This window comes from Ranitomeya variabilis, chromosome 7 (genome assembly GCF_051348905.1).
Source record: "Ranitomeya variabilis isolate aRanVar5 chromosome 7, aRanVar5.hap1, whole genome shotgun sequence".
Taxonomy (NCBI): Eukaryota; Metazoa; Chordata; class Amphibia; order Anura; family Dendrobatidae; genus Ranitomeya; species Ranitomeya variabilis.
The window spans coordinates 151,628,732-151,643,798 of NC_135238.1; the positions used below are offsets into that span (position 1 = coordinate 151,628,732).

Genomic DNA, 15,067 nt, shown 5'->3' on the forward strand with positions numbered 1-15,067 from the left:
TTATCTACAGCATTCTGTAATGCTGTAGATAAGCCCCCGATGTTACCTGAAAGAGGAGAAAAAGAGGTTAGATTATACTCACCCAGGGGCGGTCCCGATGCGGTCAGGTCGGATGGGTGTCTCCGGTCCGCTCCGGCGCCTCCCATCTTCATTCCATGACGTACTGCAGTGCGCAGGCGCCAGAAAGGTCAGAGAGGCCCGGCGCCTGCGCACTGCAGTACTTTGCTCTGCCCTCAACAGTGCAGACAAAGTACGCCTGCGCCGGAGCCGCGGCGTAAAGACCCGAAGAGGACGTCATGGAATGAAGATGGGAGGCGCCGGAGCGGACCAGAGACACCCATTTGACCAGACCGCACCGGGACCGCCCCTGGGTGAGTATAATCTAACATCTTTTTCTCCTCTTTCAGGTAACATCGGGGGCTTATCTACAGCATTACAGAATGCTGTAGATAAGCCCCTGATGCCGGTGAGCTTACCTCACCAGCCATTTTGGGGGTGACAGGTTCCCTTTAAGAATAATATGCAAAGTCCAGTCCAATAAATCACATAATATTGAGTAGCAAGCAACGCATTTCGAACAGTGGTATGTTCTTTCTCAAAGCCTGCAGTTCACGAACGGAGACCAACATGTGGTGCGTCTCTCCAGACCGCAGCATGTCAAATTCTCTTGCAGACACTAGTCTCCGCAAGAGAAATGTCACCAATAGAATGTATTGGACACAGTGAATCCGCTCGGTTCAGTGATCACATGCGGATTCATCTACGGTATGTTCAATAGACGGCAGCGTTTTGGACTCAGCAAACATGGGATGCTTCAAAGTGCTGCCACTTCCGGATCGTGTGCTCCCAGCCTAACACTTTTTCGCACAACTGTATATTCTCTATAAATAGAAAACATTCCACTGAGAGATTCCATTTCCTCTTCTAAATATGCGTGAAGTTATTTCCGTTTTAAGGGTCTTTTATTGTTCTGCTGAGATTCTGCCTTAGACTACAGCATATTATTCAAACTACTACTAAACCATATTAATGTGCCGTCTTCCCCACCATCCAGCAGGTTCAGGTCCGGTCTGGAAAGGTTCATGCACACAGCATGGCCATAGACCTGCTACATTATAATACTAAGCTGTATAGTGCCTTTATGAATTTTGTTACTGAAATATCCAGTGCTAGAATGAAGGCTGTAGCAGGAGAACACCTCTGTAATTTGGCATCACATTGAGAATTACACTTATTGCATGAATCTCATAGAAAACCCTAGAGCACATATGTCAAACTCTGGCCAGCGGTCCAAATCTGGCCCGTAGGGTGAGTATATTTGGACAGCGATGCCAGGCTGGTCCCCTGGGTAAATTTGGGCCACGATGTCAGGCAGGTCCCCCGCCCAGCATTGCACTTTCATCTAGATCAGATTCCTACCTAATCGCCAATACAGTTGAAAGCAATGAAGGAGAAAGGAGGAGCAGCTGACACTTCCTCTCCCATCATCTCCCCTCTGCATCTGACGTCTCAGCGCAGCAGGCATGATGAAGTCATTACAATGCACCCGTTGTACCGAGATGTGTAGAGGATCTGAAGACAGCATGAATAGTGATGAGCGAGTACTCGTTGCTCGTGTTTTCCCGAGAACGGTCTAGTGGTCTCCGAGTATTTACAGTATTAGTGTCGGAGATTTAGTTTTCATTGCAGCAGCTGAATAATTTACAGCTACTAGCCAGCCTGAGTACATGTGCGGGTTGCCTGGTTGCTAGGGAATCCTCACATGTACTCAGGCTGGCTAATAGCTGTAAATCATTCAGCTGCGGCAATGAAAATGAAATCTCCGAGCAGTTACAAATACTCAGAGGACACCCGAGCAACGAGTACACTCGCTCATCACTAATCATGATGAGACCAGAGCAGCAGAGGAATGGGCAGAGGGAAGCATTTATATTTTTATGTGGGGTCCATTACACAGTGCAAAGCACTATGTGGCACCCAATAAACTGAATGGATCACTATGTCGGGACATTACACTGTAGGGAGCACTTTTTCATGTACATCATATTGTTATACACTATGAAATTATGATGTCAAACAAAGAATGGAGGTGAGGAAACATTCAGCTTTGCTGTCTATAATGTTATAAGTTGTAATAACTCTTTTAAGGGCTTCTTCTCACTTGTGTGAGACTCGGATGAGTCTCGCACGGCAATACCCCGGCACTGCACCTGGTACAGAGGAGCGGAGCGTGCGGCTGCATGCATTGCTATGCGGCCGCACGCTCCGATCTGAGTGCCGGGTGCAGAGCCGGGTTTTAAACATGTGAGACTCATCCGAGTAGCTCGCAAGTGAGAAGGAGCCATAAAAGTGTAAATGACTCCTGTAAATGTATCTACACATATTCTGAACGTTCGTGAGATTGGCCACAGAAGAAAAAACATGAATGGAAGTATTTGTACGCTTCAACAAATCCCATTGATTTTGAGACTGTTTTTGGTGACACATTATAATTTATGATAATGTTAAATTTAGGTTGATATTTTTTATTAATAAACCCAAAACCTATCAGAAACTTGACAAAAATGTACAAAAAATAGCAATTTTCGAACTTTGAATGATTATCCCTTTACTTCACAGTCATATCACAGAAAAACATTAATAAATAACATTTCCCACATGTGTGCCTTACATCAGCACCATTTTTAAAATGCTAATTAATTTTGTAAGCCTTTTAGGTTTCAAAATGTAGCAGTAATTTTTCATTCTTAGGGTATGTGCACACGTTCAGGATTTCTTGCAGAAATTTCCTAAAAAAAAAAACGGACATTTCTGCCAGAAATCTGCATGTGGTTTTTTTTCACATTTTTGCGCGGCTTTTGTGCGTTTTTTTTTCCAATGCGCTAAATAGCAGGAAAAACACGAAAAATCCGCAAAATTAATGAACATGCTGCTTATTTTTACCGCAATGCGTTTATTTCGCGGAACAAAAACGCATCATGTGCACAAAAATTGCAGAATGCATTCTAAATGATAGGATGCATATGTATGTGTTTTTTATGCATTTTTATCGTGAAAAAACGCGAAAAATCCTGAACGTGTGCACATAGCCTTAAAAGGAAATTTACAAAATTTAGTTTTTTGAGGAACCTATCCAGGTTTGAAGTGACTTTGGGGGTGCTATATATTGGAAAAACCCCAAACATGATACAATTTTAAACGGAACCTGTCACCCCCCAGGCGTTTGAAACTAAAAGAGCCACCTTGTGCAGCAGTAATGCTGCATTCTGACAAGGTGGCTCTTTTAGTTCTGGGTGCTGTAACTGCCGAAATAATGTTTTGTAATTTGTCCTAAATACCTTTCTTCAGTCCTGGAGGCAGGCCTCCCCCCCCCCCCCCTTCCGCTTCAGACGCCACACAGCCGTCACTCAAGTCTTCTTGGCGCCGCCTCCTCACCGCTGTTTTGAAATCAGCCGGCGCCTGCGCTCTTTTCTCCTGCCTTGGGCAGGCGCAGTGAGCACTGCCCGTCCTCTGTCCTCATATGCAGTCTAGCTGACTGCGCCTGTGCGGCCGCCCTGCCTGTGAATCCCAGCCCCGCACTGTCTTCTGATTTATTCGCACTGCGGGGCAGGGATTCACAGGCAGGGCAGCCGCACAGGCGCAGTCAGCTAGACTGCATATGAGGACAGAGGACGGGCAGCGCTCACTGCGCCTGCCCAAGGCAGGAGAAAAGAGCGCAGGCGCCGGCTGATTTCAAAACAGCGGTGAGGAGGAGGCGCCCGGTGTCAAGAAGACATGACTGACGGCTGTGTGGCGTCTGCAGCAGGGGGAAAGACCTGCCTCCTTGACTGAAGAAAGGTATTTAGGACAAATTACAAAACTGATTATTTCTGCAGTTACAGCACCAATAACTAAAAGAGCCACCTTGTTAGAATGCAGCATTACTGCTGCACAAGGTGGCTCTTTTAATTAAAAACGCCTCAAGGGGGTGACAGGTTCCCTTTAAAACCAGCACCCCCTGACATATTGAAAACTTCTGTCAGGTAGTTTATTAACCCTTCAGGGGGTTTTCAGGAATTAATGCAAAGTAGTATAGCAGGAATGAAAAAGTGTTTGTTTACCACCTAAATGTCGCTAACTTCTGAACTGACCACTCTAGCCAGGAGACTAAAGGTACCTTCACACTAAACGATATCGCTAGCGATCCGTGACGTTGCAGCATCCTGGATAGCGATATCGTTTAGTTTGACACGCAGCAGCGATCAGGATCCTGCTGTGATATCGCTGGTCGTTGAATAAAGTTCAGAACTTTATTTGGTCGTCAGATCGGCGTTTATCGTCAGGTTTGACACCAAAAGCAACGATACCAGCGATGTTTTACACTGGTAACCAGGGTAAATATCGGGTTACTAAGCGCAGGGCCGCGCTTAGTAACCCGATGTTTACCCTGGTTACCAGCGTAAAAGTAAAAAAAAAAAAAACAGTACATACTCACCTGCGCGTCCCCTGCCGTCCGCTTCCTGCTCTGACTGAGCGCCGTCCGGAAAGTGAAAGTAAAAGCACAGCGGTGACGTCACCGCTCTGCTGTTAGGGCCGGCGCTCACACAGTGCAGGGAAGCGGACGCCGGGGGACGCGCAGTTGAGTATGTAGTGTTTGTTTTTTTTACTTTTACGATGGTAACCAGGGTAAACATCGGGTTACTAAGCGCGGCCCTGCGCTTAGTAACCCGATGTTTACCCTGGTTACCCGGGGACCTCGGCATCGTTGGTCGCTGGAGAGCTGTCTGTGTGACAGCTCTCCAGCGATCAAACAGCGACGCTGCAGCGATCGGCATCGTTGTCGCTATCGCTGCAGCGTCGCTTAATGTGAAGGTACCTTAATATGAGTTATCTGGGAGATTTGTAGGCCTGTCCTCCCAGACTATACTCCATCACATCACTGCGGCTTAAGATACCTTCACACGAAACGACTTTACAACGAGAACGACAACGATCCGTGACGTTGCAACGTCCTGGCTAGCGATATCGTTGTGTTTGACACGCAGCAGCGATCAGGATCCTGCTGTGATATCGCTGGTCGTTGAATAAAGTTCAGAACTTTATTTGGTCGTCAGACTGGCGTGTATCGTCAGGTTTGACACCAAAAGCAACGATACCAGCGATGTTTTACGCTGGTAACCAGGGTAAATATCGGGTTACTAAGCGCAGGGCCGCGCTTAGTAACCCGATGTTTACCCTGGTTACCAGCGTAAAATTAAAATAAACAAACAGTACATACTCCCCTGCGCGTCCCCTGCCGTCCGCTTCCTGCTCTGACTGACTGCCAGCCCTAAAGTGAAAGTAAAAGCACAGCGGTGACGTCACCGCTCTGCTGTTAGGGCCGGCGCTCACACAGTACAGGAAGCGGACGCCGGGGGACGCGCAGGTGAGCATGTACTGTTTGTTATTTTTACTCTTACGCTGGTAACCAGGGTAAACATCGGGTTACTAAGCGCGGCCCTGCGCTTAGCAACCCGATGTTTACCCTGGTTACCCGGGGACCTCGGCATCGTTGGTCGCTGGAGAGCGGTCTGTGTGACAGCTCTCCAGCGACCAAACAGCGACGCTGCAGCGATCGGCATCGTTGTCGATATCGCTGCAGCGTCGCTTCGTGTGAAGGTACCTTTAGGCTGTGTGTACAAGTTCAGGTTTTTTTGCATTTTTTTGCGGTTTTTCGCGATAAAAACGCTATAAAAACCTCATACGTTATGCATCCTATCATTTAGAAGGCATTCTGCATGTTTTGTGCACATGATGAGTTTTTTTCCACGAAAAAAACGCATCGCGGTAAAAAAAGCAGCATGTCCCGCTATTCTATGCATTGGGAAAAAAGGCCAAAAAAAAAAACCGCACAAAAAAGCATCAAAAACGCATGCGGATTTCTGGCAGAAATGTCCGGTTTTTGTCAGGAAAATTTCTCCTAGAAATCCTGACGTGTGCGCATAACCTAAAGGTACCGTCACACTCAGCGACGCTGCAGCGATATAGACAACGAGCCGATCGCTGCAGCGTCGCTGTTTAGGTCGCTGTAGAGATGTCAGACACAGCAGCTCCAGAACGATGCAGGAGCGATCCAGTGACGTAACGGCGACTCACTTATCGTTCTCACAGGTCGTTAGCTCCATGTAAAACATCACTGGCATCGTTGCTTTTGCTGTCAAACATGACGATACATGCCGATCTGACGACCAAATAAAGTTCTGGACTTCTAGCTCCGACCAGCGATATCACAGCGGGATCCAGATCGCTGCTGCATGTCAAACACAACGATATCGCTATCCAGGACGCTGCAACGTCACGGATCGTTGTCGTTCTCGTTGTAAAGTTGCTAAGTGTGAAGGTACCTTAAGGCCGCTATTTGGCCATGGACTGCTATGGCAAAAGTCAGGACCACACAATCACCTACTCGGTGTGTGAATTAGATTAAAGCAGAAGCCCCCACACTGCGTTAACCATTTATTTGATGTAGTCACTTTGGACAGTAGCAACTAAGGGGTTAAACAAATATGGACGGTGCGAACACTGATCGTGGCTGATACAGCAAGTTGTCAGCTATAGGGTACAGCCGACAGCTGCTGGATTGTCACCTGTATGGGGAGGATATTCACTTATAACTCAGGTCAGTAAAAAGATGTATTGGCGGTTATTAAGTGGTTAAACTAGAATACTGAAAATGTATATACTCCAAACTGACTATTACCCTGCTGACAAATATTCAGTGTGAACGAGGCACACAGCTCCATGTAATAGGGCTACTGTAAAAGGGCCATGAGGCCTATACGGCATCTCCATATAAAAATATAATCGTGGCATATATCATAGCGTTATGGCTTCAATATACAGTAATGGCCAAAAGTTTTGAGAATGACACCAAAATTATATTTTCACATGATCTGCTGCCCTCTGGTTTTTATTAATGTTTGCCTGATGTTTATATCACATACAGAAATATAATTGCAATCATATTATGAGTACCAATAGGTTATATTGATAGAATGAGTTAATGCAGCAAGTCAATATTTGCAGTGTTGACCCTTCTTCTTCAAGACCTCTGCAATTCTCCCTGGCATGCTCTCAATCAACTTCTGGACCAAATCCTGACTGATAGCAGTCCATTCTTGCATAATCAATGCTTGCATTTTGCCAGAATTTGTTGTTTTTTGTTTGTCCACCCGTCTCTTGATGATTGACCACAAGTTCTCAATGAGATTAAGATCTGGGGAGTTTCCAGGCCATGGACCCAAAATCTCTATGTTTTGTTCCATGAGCCATTTAGTTATCACCTTTGCTTTATGGCAAGGTGCTCCATCATGCTGGAAAAGGCATTGTTGGGCGCCAAACTGCTCTTGGATGGTTGGGAGAAGTTGCTCTTGGAGGACATTCTGGTACCATTCTTTTTTCATGGCTGTGTTTTTAGGCAAGACTGTGAGTGAGCCGATTCTCTTGGCTGAGAAGCAACCCCACACATGAATGGTTTCAGGATGCTTTACAGTTGGCATGAGACAAGACTGGTGGTAGCGCTCACCTCTTCTTCTCCGAATAAGCTGTTTTCCAGATGTCCCAAACAATCGAAAAGGGGATTCATCAGAGAAAATGACTTTGCCCCAGTCCTCAGCAGTCCACTCCCTGTACCTTTTGCAGAATATCAGTCGGTCCCTGATGTTTTTTCTGGAGAGAAGTGGCTTCTTTGCTGCCCTCCTTGAAACCAGGCCTTGCTCAAAGTGTCTCCGCCTCACAGTGCGTGCAGAAGCACTCACACCAGCCTGCTGCCATTCCTGAGCAAGCTCGGCACTGCTGGGAGTCCGATCCCACAGCTGAAACAGTTTTAAGATACGGTCCTGGCGCTTGCTGGTCTTTCTTGGGCGCCCTGGAGCCTTTTTGACAACAATGGAAGCTCTCTCCTTGAAGTTCTTGATGATGCGATAGATTGTTGACTGAGGTGCAATCTTTGTAGCTGCGATACTCTTCCCTGTTAGGCCATTTTTGTGCAGTGCAATGATGGCTGCACGTGTTTCTTTAGAGATAACCATGGTTAACTGAAGAGAAACAATGATACCAAGCACCAGCCTCCTTTTAAAGTGTCCAGTGATGTCATTCTTACTTAATCATGACTGATTGATCGCCAGCCCTGTCCTCATGAACACCCACACCTGTGTTACTGGATCAATCACTAAAACGATGTTAGCTGCTCCTTTTAAGGCAGGACTGCAATGATGTTGAAATGTGTTTTGGGGGTTAAAGTACATTTTCTGGGCAAATATTGACTTTGCAAGTACAGTAATTGCTGTTAAGCTGATCACTCTGACATTCAGGAGTATATGCAAATTGCCATTAGAAAAAATGAAGCAGTAGACTTTGGAAAAATTAATATTTGTCTCATTCTCAAAATTTTTGTCCATGACTGTACTTTGCACATAGTGCATCAAAAGGATCTTACATGGCAGAGACCATGTGGCTATATATGTTGAAGGGTTATTCTCGTCTTCACATTCACATTGTCCAAAAAGAAGCACTTTTGCAATTAACTGCTTAAAATTTGCAGCCGTTCTTGAGATGTTAAATGCTTTTCTCTTGTTTATAGCTTGTTGCCTAGGAGACTGTCCGCTGATGGTTGTGGAACCACTGTGTCATGGATCAGGGAGGGCCGGAAGGGGCGTAACTAAGCGACCACGTGGTTCTTCATTACAGCCCCTGATGGTATAGTTAGACTTGAGCTGCAGGTGGACACCAGGTACCACTCCTGGACAGACCCCGGAGCCGCAGCAGCTGACTCCAAAGGGGCAGGGAAGCAGGGATGAACTTGTAGGGTCAGACCGACCAGGAACTGGCTCATAGAATGGATGGATGCGGAACTGGTACAGGGCAGGTTCAGGAACATGGGAAATAAATTGGTATGGAATCTCAGGCGCTCGTTCAGATGGGACAGGAGAGGAACAGGATACAGATGGGGACAAGGCGGATCAGGATTAGGCACCGGCAGGACAGGATCAGGTTTATGTAGGACGGATATAGGGACCTTATACCTAAACAGGAAGCGTACACACTAAACACTAGCGTTGCTCAGGCACCTCTCTATTTGGGACATTTTCTGAAGGGAGGGTGCTGCCCCTTTAGGAAGCAAGGAGTGGGCACGCCACAAGCGCACTCGTTGGGGCCTACACGCCGTGCACAGGTCTTGGAATCCAGGAAAGAAGATGCTTATGAGGGCACCGAGACAGCGCAGTCATGACAGTGAGCACGTCAACGTCCATGGAGGAGGAAGGGGGATTGTGCAGGGACGCCAGCGCTGACATTACAGAGTCTGAACACCGCTGCTGTCTAGCTTGTAAGCACTGCGCTGAAGCTGACCGGGATTAGGAGGTAACATCAAGGTGCAGGGACCCTGGCCATCTTCAAAACAGTGATTATAAGATCAATAGAAATAAAAAACCTTGTAAGCACTGCACATGTTCTGCCGTCTAGCTGCGGTGGTCGGTCTAAAGACATGGAGAGGTATACAAACGTTTTAATATATCAAGAACGATTGAAAATTTTAACATGCAAGTAAATTGTAAAATTGTTATTATTTACATTAATCGGACACGACTCACACATGAAGGTGTGGATAGCCCTTTAAGGAGTCGTACAGCCACCATGCACTGCTGGAATATGCGGAGAAGCAATAAAGTTGGGAAAAAGAAGAAAACACATCTATAAAATGGAACAACAATCATAAAGCAATTCTTTACCGTCTGATCTGCTTCTCTCTGGATAAAACTTTAACCAAATTACATGGATTCAAAACAAAAACACTATTGTAAAAGGGGAAGGAAGCGTAAAGCTGTATTTTATATGCAGCCAATGGCCCCAATACCAAACCTTATCGGGCCTTGGATACAAAAAGGCTCTGTCACCAACCACATGCGCGATTCCCCCGGCATCTGCTCCCTTGGCGGTGCCCGCACAGCAGCTGCCATCACAGACTGCTGGATCCTGAGTGGCTGCAGCCACATTTACATCACTGTCTCTCATTAGTGCTGCTCTGATCCGTCCGTCTGCCCTTGTGCCTTGCTCTTCCCGTGCCACTTCCTGCACATCACCGCACAATGCAGCTGAAAATAAAGCCCTCGCCACGTGGCAGCGCAAGTAACGCTCTAATGACAGCCATCCTGTCTGGGTAACGAGGTGTATGCCCGGGCACTAAACTCACAGGCGTGACAATACACACGATCCACAGTCAGCCACATTTTATTCCCTAAAGCATCGCTGCTGCCAAGTGCACCCGCCCAGGGCTGGGATAAAGCCTTCGCCCAGCAGCGTGCCAGCCTCATGTGTGGCTCCAGGCTCAGCAAGTAGCAGCGAGGATTATCCGCTTTAAAGTCCTCTTAATTACTCTCGTCTCATAAGAAGCTCGTCACGGGAGATTAAGGATTTTAAAGCCAAAAAGTCTCTGAAAGACACAAGAAAGCCCTCAGAACCGGAGGAGTACTGGGTTTTTGTACAGGGCACAATGTAATGAAAGCAGAGATTTTCCTTTGCCTCCTTTTTAACAGTCAAATTCCACTAATCTGGCAACTGATCATTGGCACACGTTCCCAAAAGTGGAATGTTCAGGTGGGATACCAAGGACGAAAAGTAAAATAATGAGCAGAAATCTTCGGATTAAAAAAAAAAATACATTATTTATTTTCCTCCCTAGATTCCATATTAGATTGATGAGAGATTAAAGGGATTCTAGTAAACGTCTATAAAAGTCCATGTAATTATTCTACCTTGGCACATTGCTGAGATTTGTCCGCACCATCCTTAGATCTGTGCTGCCATAGAGCAGATGACACCAGGCGGGATAGCTGACCCTCTATACAGCTCATTCGCTTTCAGCTCTCTGGACATTTCTTTCAATGGTGCTGAAAGTGTCTGTGAGGAGATCAATACAGCACACATAATACGGGGTCTTCCCCCCCATCTGGTTCTTATTGCCCTTGTGGGACCCTATAGCGATAGATATCTAGGGCGCCGGGTAAGAGGTGACATCACAAGTGTGCTCAAGAACGCAGCGTATGTCTCCTAACACAAGTCTAAGGAGCCCAGGACATTGAGTGCGGTCATGATGAAATGTCATAATCACCGAAAAAGTATAATAATCCCAGTTTTTAATCTTTTAGAATGATCATAAACTAAGGCTGTGTGCACACGTTGCGTTTTTTTCGCGATAAAAACGCATAAAAAACGCATACATATGCATCCTATCATCTAGAATGCATTCTGCAATTTTTGTGCACATGATGCGTTTTTTTCCGCGAAAAAAACGCATCGCGGTAAAAAACGCAGCACATTCATTAATTTTGCGTTTTTTTCGCGTTTTTCACGCTATATAATGCATTGGGAAAGCTCCGGAAAAAACGCGCAAAAAAAACGCGGTAAAAACCGTGAAAAAAAAACGCATGCGGTTTTCTTTCAGAAAATGTCCGGTTTTCTTCAGGAATTTTCTGCAAGAAATTCTTACGTGTGCACATACCCTTACACTTAAATTCCCACCCCTCCTTACCACATAAAATACAGTTCTGCGCGGTGATCCAACATATATGGCCCCCTTCAGTTATATAACCGCCACATTCCTTGTGATAATAAACACGTCATATACACAGGGAAGGTTTACAGTTATTGTCCTGTGTAATCTTTATTGCTTTCCTCACGTTCCCGGCTCCACCACAAAGCCAATAACAACCTCCGCTCTGTGGCATATGGCGCCACTCTTCTGCAGCCCGGTGCCCCAGCAATCCTGCAGGCGTCTGTATGGTAAAGGTACGTGAGGACCTCCGCCCATAAGAGACAGTGGGGAGTGGGGCAGGACTGTTATTGGAGATCAGTCTCTACTGGACTGATTAAGGAGTAATGGCATTGTACAATGGGCAGCGCACACATGTACCCAGCATACGAGAAGGTCATTGACTGATGCATGGGAAGGGCGCAAGGTATGGATTGTAGTAACCTCTAAAATGCTTGGTCCAGCTAACTGAAGTCACATTAGTCACAATCAATGAGCTAAAATTACTGCCTGACAACCTCAAAAGACAAAGACTGGTGTTAGAAATATTACAATTGTGCCACAAATTAGTATATTCTGTGAAGTGCTTTTACGTCGCTATTGCAGTGTGCGCCATATATCCCAGCATGGTGGCGGTTGATGGATTACAGCGCTGTTCCTGAGCTACACCAGTTTGTATCAGAAGTGGATCATCTGCACTTCCAGCTTTCCATGAAAAATATGCACGTATTACAAAGTGGTGGAGGCTACACAAGAGTCATTGTGTTGTGCCGTATTAGGGCTCATTCAAATATGTGTGCAAGTTGTCTAAGTATCGACTGGCCGCGGCTCTCCCACACCAAGCATGACAGCCTCAGAAAAATATATGAAGCCGATATGCTCCGGTTGGGAGACCTGCGGACAGTCCATGCTCGGAACGATTTGCACAGACATCTGAATGAACCCCCATACAGCCCCCAACATGCTTGCCTGTAGGCAGTCTTTTAACAACTCACACAGGCTGACTCAGTTTCAGGTGTGCACTGAACGATCTGTAATAGAACGCTCCATGTGCGTAGGGTGCCATTCATCTTGGAAGCACAAGTCTTGTTTACACAGGACAATATGGTGCTGAGAACAGTGCTCTTGCGCAGAACAAAAAACTGATTTCACCTGACTAAAAAGTGTTTTGCTTGTTCGTTAGGTGATCAGCAACCTGCTTACAAAGCAAGAATATCAGAAAATGTTCATTCCTAGATAATCATGATAATTGAGCCTATGCACTGTTCACTTAAATGCGACTGAGGAGTCAGTAAGACAAACCTCCGACTCAGACGCCAACTCCACAGCACTGGTCATTACTGAGCATGTGCATAAAGTGCAGCACAGATTCATCTCACCTAGAAGCCCAGATCCTGAGATCAGGAACAGAACAGACATTTATGGGACATTCCATAACTTTCCCAAATTCTTATGAAAACATTTACAGCACATCCTGCATTGTACTACTGTACCCAATGTATGTGTTTTAGGAGCCTGTCCATTTCATACTGACTCCACCAAAATGGACTCCGACTTCACAGCCCTGCAATTATGTAGGACAATTCAACTGATAAAACTATTCAATTTGGCTGATCCATCCACAATATATTCATAAAAGTACAAAAAGTCTCAATGTCTGGGCAAATGTGATTTGTGACTTTTTAAAACCAGAAAACTCCCAAAAAGATTAGATAACTTCGCTCCATCCATTCATCGCACCTAAAAAGGTATGAGGCGGAGAGAGCCGCCTGCAACACGACGGCACTGCGGAAACATCCTTCTACCCCATCTACAGAATTACTACTAACTTTGCATTTTACAAACATGAATAGTAACATTCTTCTATGTTTCTTTCCAGACTATTTAGATCACCTTTAGCGCACAGGTTTCAGATATGGGGTCTGAAAAGAAATCACAGGACCTTAAAAGACGGGAGATTCTTGAACATGAAAACGGCTCCTGCAAACTATATAAGGAGGAAGAGACAACGCAGAGGAGTCAGGAATCTCAACGGAAAAATGGAGACACCTAAGAGGTAGTGTATGTCTTTATAACCCTGTTATTAGCAATGCAGCAAAGCCGCTGCAGGTACAGATCAGCTGATGCAGGCATTCATCATAGGTGCACAATTCTAGATTCTTTCCATTTCTTTTTGCTCCTAGCACTCACTACTGACCCAATTATAAATATTCATTCTCTATCATATCGGCAGGTGCTACTGTAAGTGTGTGGGGGGCCTAAACTACACAGGGAAAGGCCAACTCAGGTTCTGCACTATACGCAAAGAAAGGGACCATCGGTCCATTTAGCAAACAGGCAACAAATGTGTCCAGAACTTTCAGCACCAGATAGTCTTCAAGGGGGTTGCCTCAAGTTCATAAATGGATCAGATTGCAAAAGTGCTTTAAAAACAATCAACTTTCCAATTTACTTATCAAAGGGGTTATCCGGGACTATTGATTTTTTTTTTTTTTTACCATGTGCCGAACCTGCGCCTGTTGAGCTCATGGCGCTCACCTTCACTAGCACAGACAGCTCCTGTTGACGACTCAGTGGCTACCGCTGACGACAATTCGACAGAGTGGAGGCTTCTCTTCGTTCTCAGCAGCATATGCTCCTTTCTAAAGCGGCCCTGTGCTGTCAAGAACAATGGCAGTCTATAGCACAGAGCGATTCTATACTCTAAAGCTCACACTGACTGTCTAATAAGCCGTAGCACAGCTGATCAGCAAACGTGGAGCCGATCAGTGGTCATTTATGGGCTGGTGTAAAACCACACGTAGCCTAGCTAATGGACTATGATCACTTACTGCACATCAAGGTTACGATCTTGGGGGGCCAAGTAAGGCAGTATCTATGATACACAGTAATAATCATCCATCATCGCTTGTTCTTAGTCTTCCCACAGACAGGAACCCTGGCATGACCTGCACTGCATTTAATAATCGGCTTATTATTTTGAGATTATTAAAGGGGTTGTCGAGGCTTGGAACAAATGTCTGCAGTCACTATTGGACAACCCCTTTAATAATCTTATAAGAAGCTTATTATGAGATTATTAAATGTACTGAAGCACATGCAAAGGTTAGTGTCTGGCCTGGGGGCTTCCCATACCAACAGCCAGGGGCTTATAATAGGACCCAGGCAGTAAATATAATAACGAGACCCCCATTGCCAAACACCTCCTACCCAAACAGCAACCATGGGATGAGCTGGAATGCATACACTCTCACCACACGAAGGCCTTTGGTAGAATAAGCCCCCGGTATGCCCGCTCACCCCTACCCCCACAGTAGGCCTGAATTTAATAAACCCACTGTAATATCTCCAGCCACCAGATTCCTACCAAGACACACAGTGTAGGCAGGCAACGACGGGCAGCAGCAAGGAGGATTGTGACTAAAGAAGTCAGAGTCTCTGAAGGCCGTCTAGGAGCAGGAGGTCCAATGTGCGGCGCCGTTCATAGCGAGCACACCGGGTGGAGATAACTACTCGCTCCAG

At 45.9% G+C, this 15,067-nt stretch overlaps 2 protein-coding genes across 7 annotated transcripts in view; one reads left to right on the forward strand and one right to left on the reverse strand.

Annotated features, from left to right (window-relative positions):
* Window positions 1-15,067, reverse strand: part of TRAK2 (trafficking kinesin protein 2) — a 77,601-nt gene that overhangs the window by 59,675 nt on the left and 2,859 nt on the right. The window contains exon 1 of one of the 6 annotated variants that reach the window (XM_077272061.1): window positions 9,877-9,897. The exons of the other annotated variants lie outside the window; for them this stretch is intronic. The gene's annotated coding sequence lies outside the window, so the exon portion shown is untranslated. Of the gene's footprint in view, window positions 1-9,876; window positions 9,898-15,067 lie in introns of those variants that run through there. 6 annotated transcript variants of the gene reach the window in all.
* Window positions 13,425-15,067, forward strand: part of STRADB (STE20 related adaptor beta) — a 76,088-nt gene continuing 74,445 nt past the window's right edge. Inside the window, exon 1 of the transcript XR_013217726.1 lies at window positions 13,425-13,601. The gene's annotated coding sequence lies outside the window, so the exon portion shown is untranslated. The remainder of the gene's footprint in view (window positions 13,602-15,067) is intronic.